The sequence below is a fragment of the Pteropus medius genome, unplaced genomic scaffold, assembly GCF_902729225.1.
Source record: "Pteropus medius unplaced genomic scaffold, Ma_sr-lr_union100, whole genome shotgun sequence".
NCBI classification, from domain to species: Eukaryota; Metazoa; Chordata; class Mammalia; order Chiroptera; family Pteropodidae; genus Pteropus; species Pteropus medius.
Window position 1 is genome coordinate 5,659 of NW_024343387.1, and position 22,997 is coordinate 28,655.

General features: G+C 35.6%; 1 pseudogene; it reads right to left on the minus strand.

Moving 5' to 3' along the window:
- Positions 1 to 22,442: 22,442 nt before the first annotated feature.
- Positions 22,443 to 22,561, minus strand: LOC120606266 (uncharacterized; annotated as a pseudogene).
- Between the last annotated feature and the right edge of the window lie 436 nt (positions 22,562 to 22,997).

The following is a 22,997-nucleotide window of genomic DNA, read 5'->3' on the forward strand; positions in this document are numbered from 1 at the left end:
GCTCAAATTCCTAGGGGCTCCAAAGTGTTTTGTCTTGGAGGATATGAGATGGAAGGAGAGTGTGCTCTGGGTTGGTGGGTGGGGGTTGCTGCTAGTCTCCATTTCTCAGCCTCACTCCTCACAATCACAACTGTTAAGACCCAGCTGTTACCCTTTCATCCTTAGTTCTTTCTCTGTTTTCTGCCCTGACCTCTGGGCTCTGCTTGGTGGAGCTCACAGATCCCTCACACAGGGCTGTTCAGGGAACCGGCTGTAATTTTTTCCCTCTCCCTCCTCCTACAAAGAGCTCCAGCTGTGAGAGGCAGTTTCTTTGTTCTTCTCAATATACCCCCCATACTCTCATGGTTCTGGCCTCTGGAAGCTCTTATACACATATCGCTCACTTAGGCATGCTTGTGTGCAAGGTAGGTGTTATTTGTTGAGTAGTAGATTTCAGCTTATTGTTATTTCAAGGAGAGAGATCCAGGGACATCTCCCACTCAGCCATGCTTCTAATATCACTCACATTATTTTTATTATTGAAAAAAATTAAATAATTACCAGCAACAACTAAGATTCTTTGTGAAGATTAAATATTCTACATATTCTAATTAATAAGAAACAAAGGGTGCTTTATTTTAAAAAAAAAAACACACACAATGTTTGCCCAGAGAAGAAAATTAGTGTAGCTTCATGTCTCTCCATTGTCAGTTCTAATAGCATGAAAGGTGTATCAATGCTTCCTTAGCAAGGTACTGGGCACATAGGAGATTTAACAAATGAAGAGAAAGAGGAAGGAAATAGGAGAGAATGACCAGAAACCTAAAGTAATATCTCAAGGAATACAGTCATCAAAAGTAATCATGACCAAGCAAAAACTCTCTAGAAAATACTCATCCCAAAGAGCTACTCTTCTATGGGGGAGAGAGAATAAAATTTTGGCTGGAAGCTTCAAGAAAGATCTGTGGCAGTAATTCTCTAACAGAAGAGAGATAGGAATTTATGGTACATAACACAAAAGCACAGCCCAGAAACAAGGATATACAGAGTATCACAAGGGAGAGTAAGTGTCTATATAAGTAGAAAATGAAGGATTAATTGATGAAAAATGCTGAAGAAGTTGGTTGGGATAGTATTTGAAGGGTTTTGAATGCCATGCTAGGGATTAGGAACCGCATGCTATATTCGGGACGAGCACCTTGGAGGTGAGTAGCTTGAACTATGCCATATCTAGTAGCCTTGCCTGTACACAAGACCACAATAAAGGGTTTCTGAAGAATAAAGTGGCATGATCATATCTGTGCTTCAGAAAGCCAACTGTGCTAATAGAGCATAGGAAGGCAGAGCACAAAAGAGAAAATTATAGCAGCAAGAATTAATAATTAAGGAACTTCCTAGAGAATTGGTTGTACCTCCATAGAGTGAAATGGCAAAGCCACCATTAAAAATAATAATCTTAAAAATGTTTAATGTTATTTTTTAAAAGAACATGTATAAACTATAAAAGAAAAAAATAAAATACTATAGCATAATGTTTCCAATTTTATTCTTTTAATAATTAAAGATAAACATAAGAAAAAGGTTAGTAGTAAAAATACCATATGAAATTCGACTTCCAGGATGACAATGTGAGAGTTTCCATAAACTCACTCTCCAGTGAAACAAATAAAGTTGGTGAAAACTATTTTTAAAAATGTTAAAGGTATCTAGAAATTGTTCTAAGGACATGTAGCAAATGGGAGAAACATTTATTCAAAAAAGTCTCCTAAACTTCAGTATAACCAGTAAGAGACTGTGGCATTTGAGCCACAACCCAGTCACTTCCTTATTCCCACAATCCCCAGATCAGCTTGAAAGATGCTTTACTCCAAGTAGCAGTGGTCTCAGCTCTCAATCAAGGCTTATGATATCTTACCAAGAGGAAAAGGCCACTCACATTTTTCATGTCCTCCAACTCCAAGTTAAATTCTTGGTGAGTTTGGCCAAGAGATCAGGATCTTCTTTCTCTGACACAGCCCCTATCCATAGAATGAAGTTTCTATTGAAGCCATGGCAGACTCAGAACACTGGGGCTCTGCTACCCTCACCACAGCTCACTTGTAAAGCAGCTCTCTGCCTTCTAAGTAGCTCTCTGCCTTTTAGGAGAGGCAAGCTGAGAATACCAGAGTTCACTGTCCCACTCAGTGCCCAGAGTATGGCTCAGAAAGTTTGCTCATGGGGAGCAGCAGTCCATAAGAAATGGGAGGTCCAAAACTCCCCAAAAGGCATGGGGAAGGTCAATCCAAAAGAGCTCAAGAAAACAATGGCTCCTCTTAATTAAGACTGACAAACTAAACCAGAAGCCAGGTAGTTCACCAGAGAAGACCAGAGAAAGAGATAGCAAGGAAGATCCTTCCTGGATTCAGAACAAACCTCAGAGACTGGCCTCACCAATTACTTGTGCCCAAATTTAATTGGTTTAGACTGCTGAACAATTTATGCCCAACACATTTTGGAAAACAACAGAGAAATCAGCCAGAAATCGGTAGAGCCTAATTGCTGGGAGTGGGTAGGAAGAATAATACCATACAAAGCAGACAGCTTAACAGAGAGATAAGAGAAAGAGGCCTTCTAAGGGAGTCCTGCTAACACTACCACCAATTCAGGTGACTGCACACATGCCCCCAGGCTGCACCTTCCGAAGTTTCACACTGCTTCAACACTGTGAAAGAAATAGACAAAAATGGCCTAGTCAAGTCACAAAACAAAAAAGCTAATAACAACAAACCCAAAGAGCAGGGAGGGGAATCAGTATCCACAGCGCTACAGTATATTACTTAAAATTTCCAGTTTTCAATAACAAAAATATGAGAAATTAAAAAAATAAGAATATATGATACATACTCAGTCAAAAAAGGAGGCAACAGAAACTGCCTTTGAGTAGGACCAAATGTCAGATTTAAGAGACAAAGATATAGCCATTAAAAAAATATATTTAAAAAACTAAAGTAAGTCATGCTTAAAGAAGTAAAACAGTATAAAGGCAATGTTTCATCAAATAGTGACAACCAAAAAAAGAAACATCAATTATAAAAAATGAATCAAATGTAAATTCCAGAGTTGAAAAGTACCATAAGTAAAATTAAAAATTCTTTGGAAGGACTCAACACTAGATTTGAACTGATAGTAGAAACAATTATCAGTCTTGAAGATAAAGGGATAGAGATTGTACAATTTAAAAAAGAGAGAGAAAAATAGAATGAATAAAAATGAACAGAGACTCAGAGAACTGTGGGATACCATTACATGCACCAACAAATGTGTGATAGGAGTACCATTAGCCAGAAGAAAGGTGGGAGAGAAAGAAGAAAACTTATTCCAAAAAATGGCTGAAAACTTCCCAAATTTTCTGAAAAACATTAATCTGCACATCCAATATCAACAAACTCCATTTAGAATAAATCATAGTAAAAATATTAAAGTCAAAGATAAAGAGAAAATCTTGAAAGTAGAAAGATGAACACAATATTGGATATATGTTGAATGTGGTATCTGAAATGGGAAGATGGATGGATGTTTAGGTTACTTTTATGGTTTTATCCATTTTCTAAGTTTTCTAACTTGACAAGTATTATTTTTAAATTAAAAATCTGTTTAAAATACATTATTAAAGCAAAATAAATGAATAGACTATTTCAGTATTCTGAATGAGAGATGGAGATATGGTGGTTGAGTGAACTAGAGAATGGAGTAGGTAAGGAGACTGATTGCTGTTCTTTTTGATCTGGTAAGTCATGCTAAGCCCACAAGATAGTATGCTATGTTTTCTTGGTCTGGCTTGATGCCTATCCAATTGCTACTTTCTCAGATTTGAGGGTAGGAACTACATCATGTACTTGAATTATATCATGCTAAAACTAAAAGCCCTCCAGTAAAAATAAAATCATTAAGGATGATGATGATAGATATAAGGAAATATAAACTAGACAATATTTAGGAAGTTAAATATTATTGTCTTTACAAAGGTCTTCTGCTTGGTCATGCCAGTGTCCACATGAAAGTAGATGTCTATTAACTCATCTCTGATTTCTTTCCATAGGCCCCCTTCATCCTACAATTATTGCATCAATGCTATAGCTTTACTCTATTTCACCATGAAAGCTATCAATTTGAGGTGCCACACTTCCACTTACACTAATCTTTGAATTTTAGACCTTGTGATTGTCAATTTGTTGTTGTCATTATTGTTTTAATTACTCAAATAGCTGCCTCATAAAATAAATAATTTCCAACATTATTGCATCAGACTCTTACACCCAGCAGTGACATAAATATTCTCTGGTGTATATGTTTCAGTATTTCCTTTGGAAATAGAGAATATAATCTCAAGAGCATAAAAGGAAAATCAAGTTGCCACACCAGCACCACTATTTCCTTTTGTTTTGGGTTCTGCCCAGCCCCCACCCCCAAGACACATGATCCCTTTTAAGGATTCCAACACAAGCTGTGGATAAGTTTGAAGGGATTGGAAAATCTTGAAATTTCGTGTGCAATTGTAGGTGAATGTATGTGGATAGTGAGGTTCACTTGCATGTGATAAATTCCATGATTTTCATCTAATTCTCAGAAAGATTCATAACTTGAAAAAGTCAAGGATTACAGAGCTAAGTGACATCAACTCTTAGTTAATTGTTTTCTTAGGCTCAAATTAAATTTTTTGTAGTTCCTTAATATACCAAATGGGAGTGTAAAAAGTGTCAAGAATTTTTGACATTCAAGAGCTCAATTAGATATAAAATAATCTGCCAAAGTGATCCAATTTAATAAATTCAAATATATGAGAATTCAAGAAATTGAGTTTAACAGTATCAATCAGGAATGTATAAATTTTAAAGTTTACCTAAATTTTTTTCCAAAATTTTCTTTTTGATAAGGAAAACCTTAATCAAAGGATATTAGTCAGGTCCAGTCTTTACAAAGTGGGAAAAAAAATGTTCAAAGCATCATGGGATGGTTTCAAAGCAACCTCATATAAAATCAGCATCTAAAGGCAAACTGAGAAAGTTCCGAGAAGTTGGATGATAGAGAAGGAAAGGCATTCAACTCATGAAGCAAAAAAATTGGATTGGAAGAGGGATCTTACTCTTAGTCTATTTGGGCTGCTATAACAGACTATCAAGGACTATGTGACTTATAAACAACAGACATTTTTCACTGTTCTGGAGGCTAGGAAGTCTAAGATAAAGGTGCAGGCAGATTGAATGTCTGTTGAGATCCAACTTTCTGATTCATAAAGGGCTACCTTCTGGCTGTCCTCACATAGAGGAAAGGACAAGAGAGCTTCTCTGGGGGGTCTCTTATAAGGGTACTAGTCTCATTCATGAGGACTCCATTCTCATGAGCAAATCATCTCTGAAAGGGCTGGCCTCCAAATATCATCACATTTGGGTATTAGGTTTCAACAAATGAATTTGAGGAAGACACAAATTTTCAGTCTATAGGACTCATCAAGTAGAAGAAAGGGACACAGTATGAGGAGATAACTAATTTTCCTAACTTTCCCAGCATGCGTAGAATTAGTCCTGGTCTCCCTGACTATCCTCTAGGTTCCTCATTATTCTCCTCAACTTGAGTTACTTGTATTCATAAACATATCAATTATATGGAAACACAATAGATGAATTTATTATTTAGAAGGACCCTAGAAAACAAATTAACCCTACTTTTACTTTTATAAGAGGAATCCAATATTCTTTGTTGGGTATTCGACCATCAAGCATGAGGCTCTTCTGCCTACACTTCGATGGCCTGAAGGTAGTGAAAGGTTTTCTACCTGGAAAGCAATAGAGGCCCGTAAGAGTGATCTTAGTTCTCTAGGAACAACTAAAACAAAAGCATCAGAGACACAACTCCATGCTTGATAGCCACACAAATACTTCAATATCTTCTCTAAAATGGTTCAGAACTGGTACTTCAAGGAAAGTAAATGACTGTCATTGTGTGTTATAACAGTTCTCCCTTGATTTGCTCATCACGAATTTGGTTTTATTTTTAATCTTTGCAGATGTCTTTTTTCTCTCCATTTTCCCAGATCATTTGTCTTAAATTTAGGCCATTCTTGGTACATTTATCTACTGTGATTCTTCCTTTTCTTATTTTCAAGTCTCATTTCCCTAATCAGTGTCTTTCCTGCCTTGATCATGAGATTTAGTATTGACAAGGGACTTTGAGCATCTTCTCTCTTGTTCTGTAGGAAGGCAGACAAACTCTTGTATTTTACCAAAATGCAGTCACATAATAAAAGCGATTACAAGGAGGTCTATGAAACTCTATGTCTATTTTATTCTTTGTAAGAATTATCTTCTCTGGTGTTTCTGTGTGTTGTTCATTTATTTGTTTGTTTGTTTCCAATTTGAAAATATCCAAAGAAGTGTCCATACTCCTTTACATTGTTTCCAAGTCTGCAGGAGTGAAATAGTATTTGTTGACTGACACTGATTCTTTAAGAGCACCCACAGTAAGAGAAAACTTATCTTGACATCTAACCTGAAATCGTTTCTACTTTGACACTCAATTATTTTCCTTCTAATTATCTTAAGTAGTTTCCTTCACAATAATCTGGTACTTGGAGCTCTATTTCTCCATCGTCTTATTCCTCTTGTTCAGTTAAATATTTAAATGCCTCATAATTCTATTATATAATTTATGTTTTTATTTTTATGTTGTTCTATGTTCTAAAAACTTAACTTTATAAACTGTAGTATCTCTAGTTCCCTGAAAATCAGTTTACATGTTAACATTGTATTGGGAGTAGGAGAGGGGGAAGCAAGAGAAAAGGGGTAAGAAAGCAGGGAAGGAGGGAGAGCAAGTAGGAAGGAAAGTATTACTTGTCAGAACAGCACTTGGCAGCAAGTGCAGCCAATTGCTCAACTACACAGGATAATTTTAGAAATGCCAGTTATACCACCACTCCTCAGGACAGTATGAGGGATGGGAGAGAAGAAGGATAAGAATTTATCTGCTGACTCTACTATTTCCTTTCTCCCTTTGGTGTCAACTCAATCACCTTTCCATGTTACATCATCCAGATGCTTTAGGCAGCCACAAGAGCTCCCAGCTGCCATGACTATTGAATCAGTAGTCCTGCCAGCACTCAGCAAAGTCATCTCTATTGGCCAACTGGCACTAAAATGCAGAGCCTCTCCATCTCAGCTGCAAGGATTTCCCCTGAGGAATGAGGAGTCCCAGCCCCATTCCAGGGTCCCCAGCTCAAGGTTCCAGTGCCCAGAAGAAAAGTCCCCAGAACTTCTGGCTGTGAAAACAAGCAGAAATTGAGGCTGAGTAAGACAGAGGGCTGCTAGAGTGCCAAGCAATCCTCTTAAAGGGCCCACACATGGACTCACTCATTCTGAGCTCCAATGCTGGGGGCAGCAGGTCTAAAGGTGCCAGGCACATATAGGAAGGTACTTACTTGTCTGGCTTTGGGGTAAGGGCTGGAGGGGCAGATTTCTCCCAGACAGAAGTGCTGGCGGAATCTATTGTTCCTTTGTTGAGCTCTCCCCTTTCCAGAGTGCAGACATAGATGGCCACTATAGCTGAGTCTCCATCACTCTGGCTAACACCATTTGCACCACTCTGGTGATTCCCTCAGACCTTACCTCACCCAACTTGCAGGCCCACCCAAGACAATTCCAGTGGCTTTTCCATACAAATGGCCTGTCTTGTCTCATACTGCAGACATTCCTAAAATCTCTCAAAGTTTCACAAACCCAAAAAAAGCAGCATCTTGCTTTAGCATGCCCCATAACACTTGCTAAGCAGCCCCGAGCCCAGCACTAGCAGCAGCCAGTGTTAGTTGGCAGCATCTCATTTCCCAGGCACTCCCGAGCCCAGCACAAGTGATAACAATCTGCAGATCACTTTGTAGCTCATACCAAGTGGGCCTTGGGCAGGGCAACAGCTGACCTTGGCCTGCAACAGAGCCCCTCCCAAGAGGCCTCAGAACCAACACACCTGGTGGCCAGCTTCAGACCACACCAGAGCACAACCCAATCACCTCCACAAAAGACACACCCAAAGAGTAGACTGCTCAGGCACCAGAGCCCTGCTTTAAAGCAAATCCTGCTCCATAGGGTCAACCCCTTCACAACAGGTCCTTCATACTGTAGTCATGGCCAGTCCTCACAATCAATCAGCCCATGGGTCAATTCCACTCACTGATATGCAAACAAGGCTCAACTATAACAGGAGAGCACACACAACCAATGCAAGGAACACATCTGGAGTACCTGGCTTATGTGATCAGGGTGACTGTAACACTGGCCCCACAAGACACCTACTAAGACCAGGAGGCATAGCAGCTTCACCTAATACATAGAAACAAACACAAGGAGGCCAAAACATGTCCCAAATGAAAGAACAGAACAAAGCTCTAGAAAAATAATTAAACAAAACAGAGAAAAGTCATCTACCAGATGTGGAGTTCAAAACACTGGTTATAAGGATGCTCAATGAGCCCAATGAAAACTTCAACAAAGAGATAGAAAACATAAAACAAGAACTAGTCAAAAATGAAGACTATAATAACTGAAATGAAGAATACATTCGAGGCAATCCACGTTAGATTAGATAAAGCAGAGAATCAAATCAGTGATTTGAAAGATAAGTTAGCAAAAAATACCCAATTAGAACAGCAAAAATAAAAAGGAATCCAAAAAAAGAGAGAGAGAATAGTTTAAGGGACCTCTGGGACAATATCAAGCATACAAACATTTGCATTATAGTGGTACCGGAAGGAGAAGAAAGAGAGCAAAGAATTGAAAACCCATTTGAAGAAATAATAACAGACAACTTTTCTAACTCGATGAAGAAAATAGACATATAAGCCAAAGAAAGGCAGAGAGTCCCAAACAAGATGAACCCAAACAGACCCACATCAAGACACATTATAAATAAAATACCAAAGGTTAAATACAAAGACAGCATCTTAAAAGCAGCAAGAGAAAAACAATTGGTTACCTACAAGTGAGCTCCCATAAGACTGTCAGCTGATTTCTCAACAAAAACATTTAGGCCAGAAGGGATTAGCAGGAAATATTCAAAGTCATGAAAAGCAAGGACCTATAACCAAGATTACTCTACTTATCAAAGCTATCGTTGAGAATCAAAGGACAAATAAAGAGCTTTCCAGGCAAGAAAAAGCTAAAAGAGTTCACCACCACCAAGCCAGTATTACAAGAAATGGTGGAAGGACATCTTTAAGAAGAGAAAAAAGGTATCAAAAATATGAATAATAAAATGGCAATAAGTACATATCTATCAACAAGTACTTTGAATGAAAAAGAATTTAATACTCCAACCAAAAGATAAGGTGGCTAAATGGATAAGAAAATGAGATCCTTACATATGCTGCCTACAAGAGACTCAATCCAGATCAGAAGACACACACAGACTAAAAGTAAAGAGATGGAAAAAGATATCTTATAAAAATGGATATAAAAAAATCTGGGGTAGCAATACTCATACCACACAAAATAGACTTTAAAACGAAGGCTATAACAAAAGACAAAGAAGATCCCAATAATTCCACTTCTGGGTATTTATCCGAAAGAACTCAAAATACTACTTTGAAGGGACATGTGCACCTATATGTTAATTGCAGCATTATTTACAATAGGCAAGATATGGAGACCATCATTAATGGATAAATGGCTAAAGAAGATGTTACACAAAAACAATTGCCATATGATTTCACTTACATGTGGAATATAAAGAACAAAATGAACAACAACAACGACAAAAAAAAAAAACAGAAACAAACTCATAGATACGAAGAACATTTTGAGGGTTACCAGATGGGAAGGGAATTGCAGAGGTTGGGTGAAAAGAGGAAAGAATTAAGAAGGATAAATTGGTAGTTACTAAATAGTCATGGGGATGTAAAGTACAACATAGGGAATATAGTCAATAATATTGTAATAATTATGTATAGTGTCAGATGGGTACTAGAATTTCTCAGGTGATCACTTCATAAGGTATATAAATGTCTAATTTTGTATATCTGAAACTAATATACTATTATATGTCAACTATAGTTGAAAAAAAAAAAGGCACCCGTGTGTAAAGGGTAATATAGAAAGCTTTGCACATTCTCAGGGCAGTTCCTATGCCCAGAAAACATCAGAGAAGACCACAAGTTTTCAACTCTGGCTGACCTCTGGTCTTGATACAAGCAGAAGTGAAGGCTAAGGCAAAGCACTAAAATAGCTGACTAAGATTCAAAGTATTGTCTGAGTACCAAGTCAATTTATAAAGAATGGAAGAGGGTGTTTTTCTTATTTTCTTTTCCTCTTCTCTCCTCTCATCCTTTTCTTCAACTACTTCCTCCCTCTGTCCCTCCCCTTCCTCTTCTTCCCCTTCTTTTTCTTATTCTTATCCTTTCTCCCAATATCTCTCCTGGCAATTGAAGAAATTTCTGTCAAAACACTACTGAAGAAAAGCTAAAGGAACAAAGATTTCAGAGAATATACATGAAAAAAAACACAGGCTCAAAAAACGTTTAGAAAAGTTAGTAAACTAACGACTAAAGCCTACGGCAAACAAAGAGAAACCTGAGCAGGAGGAAATATGTTTCCTGAGTTACACATTCTAATACTCAAAATACTTAGTTTTCAATAACAACAACAACAACAACAACAACAACAAACACCTTTTTTTCTCTTTTTTAATTTTTTTATTTAATTGAAGAAATAATTTTTATTTTTTTTTCCCATTTACCTCCCCCTATCCCCTCCCTCCTATCCTCTGGTAACCACTAGTCTATGTCCACGTCCATGAGTCTCTGTTTGTCCTGCTCATTTGTTGCTTTTACGTTTATTTCCCACATATAAGTGATAGCATGTGATTTCCAACTTTTTCTGTCTGGCTTATTTTGCTTAGCATGAATATCTCAAGGTCCATCCAGATTGTTGCAAATGGCAGTATTTCATCTCTTCTTATGGCTGAGTAATGTTCCATTGTATATATGTACCACAGCTTCTTTAGCCAATTATCTATTGTAAGACACTTCAGTTTTTTCCATGTCCTGGCCACTGTGGATGATGCTGCTATGAACATTGGTATGCAAATATCTTTTTGGATATGAGTTTTCAAGTCTATGGGGTAAATACCCAGTAGAAGGATTGCTGAATCATATGGTAGATCATTTTTAGTTTTTTGAGGAACCTCCATACTGTTTTCCATAGTGGCTGTACCAATTTGCAGTCCCACCAGCAGTGTATGACGGTTCCTTTTTCTCTGCCTCCTCTCCAACATTTATTATTACTTGTCCTGTTGATTATAGCTATTCTTACAGGTGTGAGATGGTATCTCATTGTGGTTTTGATTTGCATTTCCCTAATAGTTAGCAATGTTGAGCATCTTTTCATATATTTGTTGGTCATTTGTACATCCTCTAGGCATAAGTATCTGTTCAGGTCCTCTGCCCATTTTTTGATTGGATCATTTGTTTTTTTGTTGTAATTGAGTTGTATGAGTTCTTTGTATATTTTGGATATTAGGCTCTTATGGGAGGTGTTGCTTGCAAATATATTTTCCTATTTAGATGGTTCTCTCTTTACCTTGTTGACTATTTCTTTTGCTGAGCAGAAGCTTTTTAGTTTGATTCAGTCCCTTTCATTTATTTTAGTTTTTACTTCCCTTGCCTTTGAGGTCAAATTCATAAAATCTTCTTTAAGTCCAAGGTCTATGAGTTTAGTTCCTATGTTTTCTTCTATGCATTTTATTGTTTCAGGTCTTATATTCAGGTCCTTAATCCATTTTGAGTCAATTTTGGTGTGTGGTGATAGACAACAGTCTAATTTTATTCTTTTTGCAGGTGGCTTTCCAGTTTTTCCAACATCATTTATTAAAGAGGCTTTTCTTTCTCCACCATATGTTTTTGGCTTTTTTGTCAAAAATAATTTGCCCATATAAATATGGGTTTATTTCTGGACTCTTGATTCTCTTCCATTGGTCTGTGTGTATGTTTTTCTGCCAATACAATGCCGTTTTGATTACTGTCACTTAGTAATATAATTTGAAGTCAGGCAGAGTGATGTCTCCAGGCTCATTCTTTTTTCTCAGGATGACTTTGGCAAATCAGGGTCTTTTGTGCTTCCATACGAATCTGATGATTTTTTGTTCTATTTCTTTAAAAAATGCTGATGGGATGTTGAAGGGGATTGCATTAATTCTGTATAATGCTTTAGGTAAAAAGGTCATTTTAACTATGTGAAATAGAATATCTTTCCATTTCATTGTATCTTTTTCAAGTTCTTTTAAGAGGGTCTTATAGTTTTCATTATATAGAAAAAAATTTCTATAAGGATGCAAAGAAACAAGAAAATGTGATCCATTCATAAAAGAACTAAGCAGGAATTTTCCATCCGGAAGCACAAATAATAGACTTACTAGACAAAAACTTTAAATCAAGTGTCATAAGTATGCTCAAAGAACTAAAGTCAATCAGGATATTGTGTATGAAAAAAATTGAAAATATCAATATGGAGATAGAAATTATAAGAAGAAACCAAACATAAATTCTGAAGCTGAAAAGAACAATAACTGAAATAAGTAAAGGATTTCAAAAGCAGATTTTTGCAGGCCAAAGAAAGAACTAATGAACTTAAAGATAGTACAATTGAGATTATCAAATCTGAGAGCAGAAAGAAACATAAAGAAAAATTAACAGAACTTAAGAAACTCTCAAAGCACTATCAAGTACACAAACATATACATTATAGAAGTTCCAGAAAAAGAGAGAGAAATAAGCAGAAAAATTATTTGAAAAATAATAGCCAAAACTTCTCAAATTTGATGAAAGACATTAATCTATATATTTAAGAACTTCAATGAACTTCTGGTAGGATAAACTCAAAGAGATCCACATTGAGACACATTATAAACAAATTGTCAAAAGCAAAGGAGAGAGTATCTTAATAACAGCAAGAGAAAAGCAGTTCATCAAGTCGAATGTATCCTCAAGATTGACAGTGCGTTTTGTATCAGAAATCTTTAAGGCCAAAAGAGAATGCAATGTTGTTTTCAAAGTGCTGAAAGGGAGGGTGGCCACTGTCCAAAAATAATTCTATGTCTGGTAGAACTATCCTTCAAAACTGAAGGAGAAAATAAAACATTCCTACATGAGCAAATGCTGAGAGAGTTTGTTGCTTGCTTATCTTCCCTACAAGAAATGCCAAAGAGAGTCTTTCAGCTGAAATAAAAATATACTAGATAGTAACTCAAGGCCATACAAAGAAATAAAAAAACTCCAGTGAAAGTAACTACATAAGTAAATACAAAAGTCAATATTATTTTATTTATTTTGGTTTATGACTCTTCATTTTATATCCTGTATGATTTAAAAAAACAAATGTATAAAACAATGATTGTAAATCTATCTTAATTGATTCACAATATATAAAATGCAATTTTTGAGACAATAATATCACAAAAAAAGAGACCGCTATATAGGATTAAAGGTTTTATATCTTACTGAAAACTAAATTGACATCAATTTAAGTTAAATTTTTATAAATTTAGAATGTTAATTGTAATTTCAATGGTAAACACTAAGACATTATCTAAAAATATACAGATGAAATGAGAAGGAATCAATATGTTACCCCATAAAAAAATCAATTAAAAATGAAAAAAGCGGTCATTAAAATATGTTTAAGATAATATTTCCTCTGTATACATGAAAGATACCTCACACATGAGGAATTTATGACCTATTTCAGGAGAAGAGGGTACGAAGAATGTCAAAGTTACCCTTTTGCTTCTCATATTTCTTTTCTCTAATTCCTTCAGCTTAAAATATTCAATGTGCAAGGTTCCATGTTTTGGGATAGCATGTCCTGAATCCCATCATTAGGAAATCTATAAATATATGAAGATTAAACAATATACTTTTAAATAATCTATGGGTTTAAAAGTTTCAAGAAAAAAATTTAATACTTTAAATGAAAATAAAAATACAATATATCAAAATTGTGGGATTCAGCTAAAGCAGCATTTACAGGGAAATTTATGACACTGAATCCATTTATTAAAAATGAAGAAAGATTCAAAATCAATAACCTAAGCTTCCACCCTAGGAAACTAGAAAAATTAAAGAAATTAAATATAAACATAGTAGAATAAAGGAAATAATATAAACTAGATGGGAAACAGGAAACAGTAGAGGAGAATCAATTTTTAAAAAGCTAATGATCTAAAAAATATAAATAAAATTTTGAAGCATCTAGTCAGTCTAACCAAGAAAACAATGAGAGAGAGAGAAGACACTAATTATCAATATCAGGAATTAAAAAGGAGGCATCACTACTGATCCTATAAATATTAAATCAATAATAGACCTTATACAAAATCAGCAATATGTCTTGTACAATTATTAATTCAAAATGGATCAGAAACCTAGATGTAAAATGCAAAATTATAAAATTCCTAGAAGAAAATTTGAATGACCCTGAGTTTTTAGACACAATACCTAGAGCATAATCCATGGGGGCGGGGCGGGGGGGAGTGGGTAGTGATAGATACTAAGAGAATAAATAAAAAAGCCATTGACTAGGAGAAAACATTTGCAAATCATGTCACATAAAATATTTCTATCTAAAATAGAACTCTTAAAACTCCCAACAACCCAATATAAAAAATGGGCAAAAGGTCTAAACAGTCATTTTACCAAAGGACATATGTAGATGACAAATAAGTACATGAAATGATGCTCAACATCATTCGTCATTATGGAATTGCAAATGATATCAACAAGATTGTAGGATTAACTCAGAACATAGCCCCTTCACATACTCAGAAGATAGATAGCTGCCCAGCCAGCAGCCAAGGAAGGCAGTACACAAAGAGCTTTCAGAAGTGCCTACTCTCAAGGACGTTTTCTGCTGCTCCCATGGACATTATCTGCTCCTGTAACCAAGCAGCACATCTTGCTCCCACCCATCTGAGAAGGTGGCTGTTCCCCCAATGACATACCCCTCCCTCTGCTTGTGGGCATAAAAAACTCCGCTAGTACTTGGTCAGCAACAGTTTGTCTTCCTGCAGTTCTGTCTCATGAATAATAAATAACATTTCTCACCCTTCTGGTCCTCCTAGTGGTTTTTCCAGAATATCCAAATCCAGGTGCAAGTTCCAGGCCTGGTGATCCTGCTTTACAAAGATACCTCTACATCCCTATTGGAATGGTGAAAATCCAAGACATGGACAATACCAAATTTTGGTGAGAAAGCAAAGCAACAGGAACTCTCATTCTTTGCTGGTGGGAATGCGGAAGGTTATAGTCATTTTGAAAGAGTTTGGCAGTTTCTCATAAATTTAAACATAGACTTACCATACAACCCAGTCGTTATGCTCCTTGATATTTCTTAAGTGAATTGAAACTTATGTTCACAAAAAGACTAGTATATAAATGTTTATAGCAGCACTATTCATAATCACCCAAAACTGAAAGTAACCAAGATTTCCTTCAATGGGTGAATGAATAAACAAATTATTGTACATCCATGCAATGGAAGGCTACTCAACAATGCAAAAGAACCAGCTATTGATTTATGGAGAAAACATGTATTAATATTAAGCATTCATTTTGCTAAAAAGCCAAATGCAAAGGCTACATAATGTATGATTTTATTCATTTCTAGAAAAGGTAAAACTATAGAAACAGAAAACAAATCAGTGGTTGCCCAGTCTTGTGGGGGCAAGGAGTGGTGAACACAAAGGGATGCACAGGAGAATTTTTACAGTGATGGAACTATTTTTAGATGATGCTGGCATGGTGGATATATGACTTCATGTGTTTTCCAAAATGCATAGAATTTACACCAGAGAGAGCTTTAATATATACGAATTAAAAACTAAAATCAACAAGCAAGTCAAAGGATCCAAGAATTGAATTCAGACCATGCCAAAAAGAATGTAACTATCATAAATATATAATAGCACTGAAAGGAGTGAGGGTATAGGCATTGATCTAACAGTGTTTTGGCTAAAAACTTTAAGTCTAAAAAAAAAAAAGAAGAACTATACATTATTAACACTGTTCTCCAGTTGACGAAGTAGTTTTTCATGAGGCACAGGTCAGTAATTCTGAAACTGCTTCCCATGTGTGCTGGAGTCGAACAAATAGGAAAATAGATGGCTGCTAGTAAAAAGTCAGGCTTTTCACTGTTGGAGAGGAGTTAAAGAGAACCAAAGGGCAAGCTAGATGAACCACATAGCATGGGTTAGAATTGGAGACACCAGTATGAAGTCATAATTAGCTTGACAAAGATGCATATGAAAAAATATACATATATGTAATAGTATACATACTTCCTAGCTCAGTCCACTGAGAGGATCCCATGACACCCTGGCTCTGCTTTGAGCCAGTCTCAAGCACACAGTAGCCATGATAAGCACCACTCAGATTCATCAGACAGCACACATGCCAACACACACACCAGAGCACAGACAAATCCAAAAAACTCAGTCATTAAATCTGGAGAATCAGGTAACCATCATCTGAGATTCACATGCATCTGGCAAGCAAACCTACCAGTGACAGTGCATCCAACAGCAGCTGTCACCTGCTATAATGATTTTAGAATTATTTTTAAATCTCTAAGAACTAACATCAGGTGACCAATCCAATCTTCTGTTATAGAATGAAAGAGACAAGCTCGTGTTATTTTGATGACGAGAAATACCACTCTTCACACTGAAGAGCAATGGCTATTGGCACTTAACAAATCCCACTCATCTGTAAGCTTAAGGAAGACACACTGGACTAAAGAAAAGGTTGTCCCAAGACTGTCTTTGTCAGCTTGCACATTTCATCCATCATCAGCCCAGCCTTCAGGCCCTCTTTAAGGAGTTAATCTATTCATTCCATGCTCCACAGTAACAGGACAGATAACCTTCTAGAACCAAAAAACATGGGTAATGACCACTCACAATCACCATTTTACCAGAACATTCCATCTCCTGCGTCTGAGTCTATGCCAGAAGGTGCACAAAATATACATAGCAAATCACTTTTGGCACATGAGAATGTCTCCTCAGGTAAGACATCCTAACTGTGGCTCAGTGCTGGTCAGTGTTAGAGCATGGCTCTTGTAGGGATGTTGACAATGGTTCCTCCAAACTCTGCATATCATCTGGAATCATGCCACATCTCCAGTCCTAGTGTCTTTCAGGTCCTAGTCTAAAACATGTTGCCCAGCTCCCCAGGTACCAGTCCTTAAGTGTCTGTTGACCTTTATACACTATCAAATACCCTAATAATTCCTTTGTAGCAAGGCTAGCACTATCACTTGCATACTCTGTCAATCATTCTTCAGAACGCAAATAAATTGCAAAAAGAGAGGTGAGTATGGAGTAAATATCACACACTACAGAACACTTTCAATATTATATATAGCCGTGGGGGGCTCAAGAGCAGAGAACAATTTCAATTTGCTGCATTTATATTCAGGCCAAGTTTGCAATGCTAGTTTTCATTGGTTGAAAGTGTGAGGTAGGAGAAAGTGGAGAATATATTTTTTTCTTCACATAAGGAGCCCAGATCCACGAATGACCCCTTGGAAAAGAGGTACAAGGAATATTAAGACACTTGGTCACTAAACTGGTTATACTCTGAAATATAAAAAAGAAATACACTTTAATTATGTTACCTCCAGAGATTTGGGAGCTGCTTGTTAGAGAATAGTAATACTAGTGACCATGGATGTGACATTCAGAGCATTGCACATATGAGGGAACATGGCAATAGTCTCATATCTTCACTTATTAAATTTAGAGGAAAACTGCTAACACAAGGTAGAGTGTCAATTTATCCAACTCATATGTTCTGTGCCAAGAACTGTGGTTTACTGTGAAATGAGAATGTGCTACTAATATGCTACTTCTCTGGAATAACAGAACAATTAAAAGGGGGATCAATAGAAACTTTTTAAAATATAATTCGATTCTTTCAAAAATGTCCAAAAGTCTGTACCTACAGTTTCTCAAATCATTTAAACATGCACGAAGGGCTTATGAGCATGGGCTTTGGGGTCCAATAGACATTCACATTTCATATTCATGCTATATATATATATATATATATATATATGTATGACCTGGGTAAATGGGTAAAATGAAGTTAAATAGGTTAATAAGGTTGCCTTAGACCTGTTCTGAAGATTAGAGAACTCAAGTTTGTGTCTAGACCATAGAAAACACTAAATAAATATTAATTATCATTGTTCCAAAAAAAATTTTTTTAATTAAAACACATTCTAGCTGTCTTTGGTCTAAAATGAGTATATTAAAGTAAATAGAAAACCTGAGGCATCTGTAAAAATAAGTTTCCCAAAGTTTTAATAAGGTAAAGAGAACTCTGAGAACTATTTTCCTTTTTGCAGAGTAATCATTTGAAGCTTTCAAAAGAGTAGCCACACAAACATAGATAGCAGTAGCACAGTTTCATAATAGTCAATCTTCCTAAATAGAATTTTTACCTTCTCAGTTCTTGGATAACAAGGTACCTGCTGCTGTGATCTTTTAAGTTCCTCCAGTCTCCTTTTCCTTCTTCTTTCCCACAACTGTCTCTAGGACAATCCCTGATCTCCTTAGATCTCCCCACTGCTGACCACCTTACTCATTTATAGAATTCTCTCAAAACCCTGCATACACCTTGGCAAAATTTAACCCCACGATAATGTAGAGAAAGCTCCTTATATTGTATACATGTCTGTGTCCTGGCCAGTCTCCATTTTCTCCAGCTCCAGCTGATCTCTTCTCCATAAAGTGGTGATTAATTAAATGTGGTATATGCATACCATAGAATATCTTGTAGCATTATTAAAATAAATAAGTCAGCTTATGGAACAGTCATGTGGTATTAAGTATGAAAAGTAAGCTGCTAAAAAACACAAGTAATCTAATCTAGTTATGCTTCATACATATGAGTGTTTAGAAAGCAAAGTAATAATTGTCACACAATTTGTGGGATAGGGTTTATCTCCATGGGTGGATTTACCTCTGTCTTTATTTGGGTATATATACAAACCTCCTGCTTGAGAGTCCTAGGAACAACAATATATAATTAAAATGTTAGAAGCTGCTGTTAATCCAAATTCTAAATGAAATTAATGTAAAATTTCTCTAACGTTATAATCTGTCAGTGAACATAATCCCACCAACAAAAATTTATTTAAGCATAAATTGCACAAAATTGCATCTGATGTTGCTTTTAATGTAAGATTCACCTGCATTTGCACTTGTTTAGCAGCCAGCAGGTCTCTTTCCAAGAACAGCTCTGAACTCTTTCTTTAAAGGCCGGCGCACCATTCAGCCTCCTCAGGGAAATTGTACTTTCTTTCACCACAGGAAAGCTGCATGGAAGGGTAGATGGGAAAGCTCTGGACTTATCCAGGACCTTCCTGTTCACTTTAGTATTGTTTCATTGTTTATGGATCCTTTTACATCTTTTGAGTTATTGGCTCCCTCTTCTGGACAATCTGTTTTACAACTGAAATTTGCTTTCATAAAAGCTGGTCGGTCACAATGACTGATAGTGTCAGGCAAAAAAAAAAAAATCAAAAACATAATTTCTAACAGTTAAAAGTTATCTTGTGTCTAATGCTTTAGGAAAGTTTGCTTCTTTTCCAAGTAACAAATTCTACAAAACAGGAGTCTGTTGTTTCCTATGCTCTAGCCTATTCTTCATCAAGGTCCAGAAATTTGAGTTCCCACTGCAATCAGACACGGTCTTGTTTTCTTTAAAAACAATGGTATATAAAATAACAGCATGCTGCTAACTTTCATCCCAGATCTTTGAGTACCAACCATTAGCTTGAGGCTCTGTAGCTAAGCATTCTGCTGTAGAGAACACAGAGAGACAGCAAAGGAACTTTAAAACCAATGTGTCCACACAGCCCAGAGTGCTGCTCCTTAGGGACATTAAACCTCTTCTGTAAAAATGTTTTAAAGTATAAAAAATTTAACAAGGACTAATTAAACAAATTGTGATAATACATTTATGCAGCCATTTTAAGTATTAGTATGATACATAATAATGTGGGAAGATCAGATATACACTGTCGTGCAAACAAAAAGGGTTAAAAGGGCTGCTAGGTGGACACCAATGCATTTATTTTGATTTGCTACATTTTATTTATCCTAATCAAAATATTTTTCTGCTATGAACATATATAAATTTATAATATATGTTAATTAATTAAGACCAAAAAATGCATGTGTGTATACACTAATCTCAAATAATGACTTCTTTAAACCATTTTTATTTTGAAATAATTGTAGAGTTACAAAAAGTTGTAAGAAATATAGAGAGGTCCTGCATACCCTCCACCTAGTTTCCTCCAATGATAACATTTTGCATAATTAAAGTATAGTATCGCAATCAAGAAATTGACATTGGTGCAAGCTGCAGGCCTTATTCAAATTTCACCAGTTTATATACTTACATTTGTGTATATGTATTTTTAGTTCTATGCAGTTTTATCCTCATCTATATTCATGCAACCACCACCATGGTCAAGGTACAGAATTTTTCCACCACTGAATCTCTCACATTACTCTCAACATTTGAATTACCAATACCTTTAGGGTATTTAAGTAAAGATGTCTAATAGGCATTTGGACTGGTATTCAGGGGAAGAATATATCCTGAGAGATCTGCTTAAAACTTATCAATCATCTAAGTAAAGGCAGAAGTCAAAGATGAAAATTTATGAGGCTTTAAGAGAGTACATGTAGAGTCATAACAGAAGCGAGCCTGTTCAAAACTCTGAGAAATCTCAGTTTAAGAACTGATTGGAAGAAGGAAACAAGAAGAAATTAGATACAGCAAAACTGGAATAAACTCTTGTAAAAACTAAAAAGGGGGGAGGGGCGGTGTTCATAAGTAAGAACTGGTGAACTTTGTCAGATGATGCAGAGAATACAGACAAAGTAGGGGCTATGTTGTGTCATTATTGAATCCAGCAAGTGGAGCTTCTATTTCAATGGAATGGTAAGAGAAAAATCCAGAATACAAGAGATTGATAAGTGAATAGAAACTTTAGATGTAAAGACAAGAATTATAACTAATCTTTAATGACTTCAAATTTTAAAGTAAAAAATTTTTTTAATAAGGTTGGATATTTGATAAATTTCTAAGCTTATAATCCCTGTTCCTTCTACTTAAAATAACCTGCCACATCTTGTCAATTTCTCGTCTCTCCCTAGTTTATTTTTCTTAGCATTTTTTACCCCATGATAAATATATTTGCTTATTTCTTTTTTTCCATAATAGAATTAAGCTTGGTTAGAGCAGACACGTTGTTTATCTTGTTCCTTATTGTATTCTCAACATCTAGTAACTTGTCTCAAAGAAATGGAGATCTATAAATTACCAAATATTTCAAAATAACTTTAAGGCAAGTCAGAGAGCTACAAGATAACACAGATAGACACCTCAACAAAATCATAAAATGGTAAATAATCAAAATGAAAGTTTCAACAGAGAAATAGAAATTATATGTTTTTAAAAGAAATTCTGGAGCTGAAGAACACAAGGAATAAAAATTTTAAATGCAATAGAGAGATTCAATAACAAACAAGCAGAAAAAAGGAGTATGCGAATTTTAAGACAGGTCAGTTGAAATTATTCCATCAGAGGAGAAAAAAAGAAAATAATAATACAGAAGAGTAAAGAAAGCCTATGTGAATAATAGGACAACATAGAATGAAACAATATTTGCATCATGGGAGTCCCAGAAGGAGAAGAGAGGAAGAAAGAGGCAGAAAACTTATTTAGAGAAAGAATGCCTGAAAACTTTGCAAATCTGGAAGAAACTTACATTCAGGTACATGAAATTCATATGTACAAATTAAAACGTACAAATTGGTAGTTATGAAATAATCATGGAGATGTAAAAGATAGGGGATACAGTCAATAATATGGCAATAACTCTGTATAGTCCCAGGTGGGTACTAGATGAGTCAGGGGGATCACTTCATAAATTATAGAAATTTTATGAAGTCTAACCACTGTGCTATATACCTGAAACTAACACAAAAGAATACTGAATATTGAATTTAATATTTTAAATTTTTTTAAAGGTGGGGAAATGTGAAGGGGAATAAGAGCTTCAAATTTCCAGGTATAAAACAAATAAGTCATGGGACATAATATACAGCATGGAGAATATAGTCAATAATATTGTAATAGCATTGTATGGTGTCAGATGGTTGTCAGACTTATCATGGTGATCACTTCTGTAGGTATATAAATGTTGAATAACTACAGTATATACCTGAAACTAATATAATATTGTCTGCTAACTATATTTTAATAAAAATATTTTTTTAATTTTTTTTTTAAGGCGAGGCAACCCTTGGTTGACCTCACAGGTTGCAAGGAACTTGACAGTTTACAATCTTTTATTTTTTTAATTTTTTTACACCTATAGCACCTGGTCTTCCTAGGTGGTCTCCCATCCAGGTACTATCCAGGCCCAATCCTGCTTAGCTTCCAAGATCAGACAAGATTGGGCTTGCTCAGGGTAGCATGGCCGTAGACAATAAAAATATTTTTAAAAAATTAAAAATAGAACCATATGACCCAGTAATTCTACTTCTGGATATTTATCCAAAGAAAATAAAAACACCAATTCAAAAAATACATATGCTTCCTATGTTCATTATAGCATTATATATTTACAGTAGCCAAGATATGCAAACTAAGTTTCCATCAATAGATAAATGGATAAAAAAGTGATATATACATACCACTGAATATCATTCAGGTATAAAAAGAATGAAAGTGTCCCATTTGCAACAACATGGATAAACCTAGAGAGTATTATGCTAAGTGAGATAATTCAGACAGAGAATATATATAATTTCACTTATATGTGAATCTAAAAATTCAAAACAAAACAGAAATAGACTCATAGATATAGTGAACAAACTAAAGATTTCCAGAGAGGAAATGAGGGGTGCTAGGGCAAAAAAAA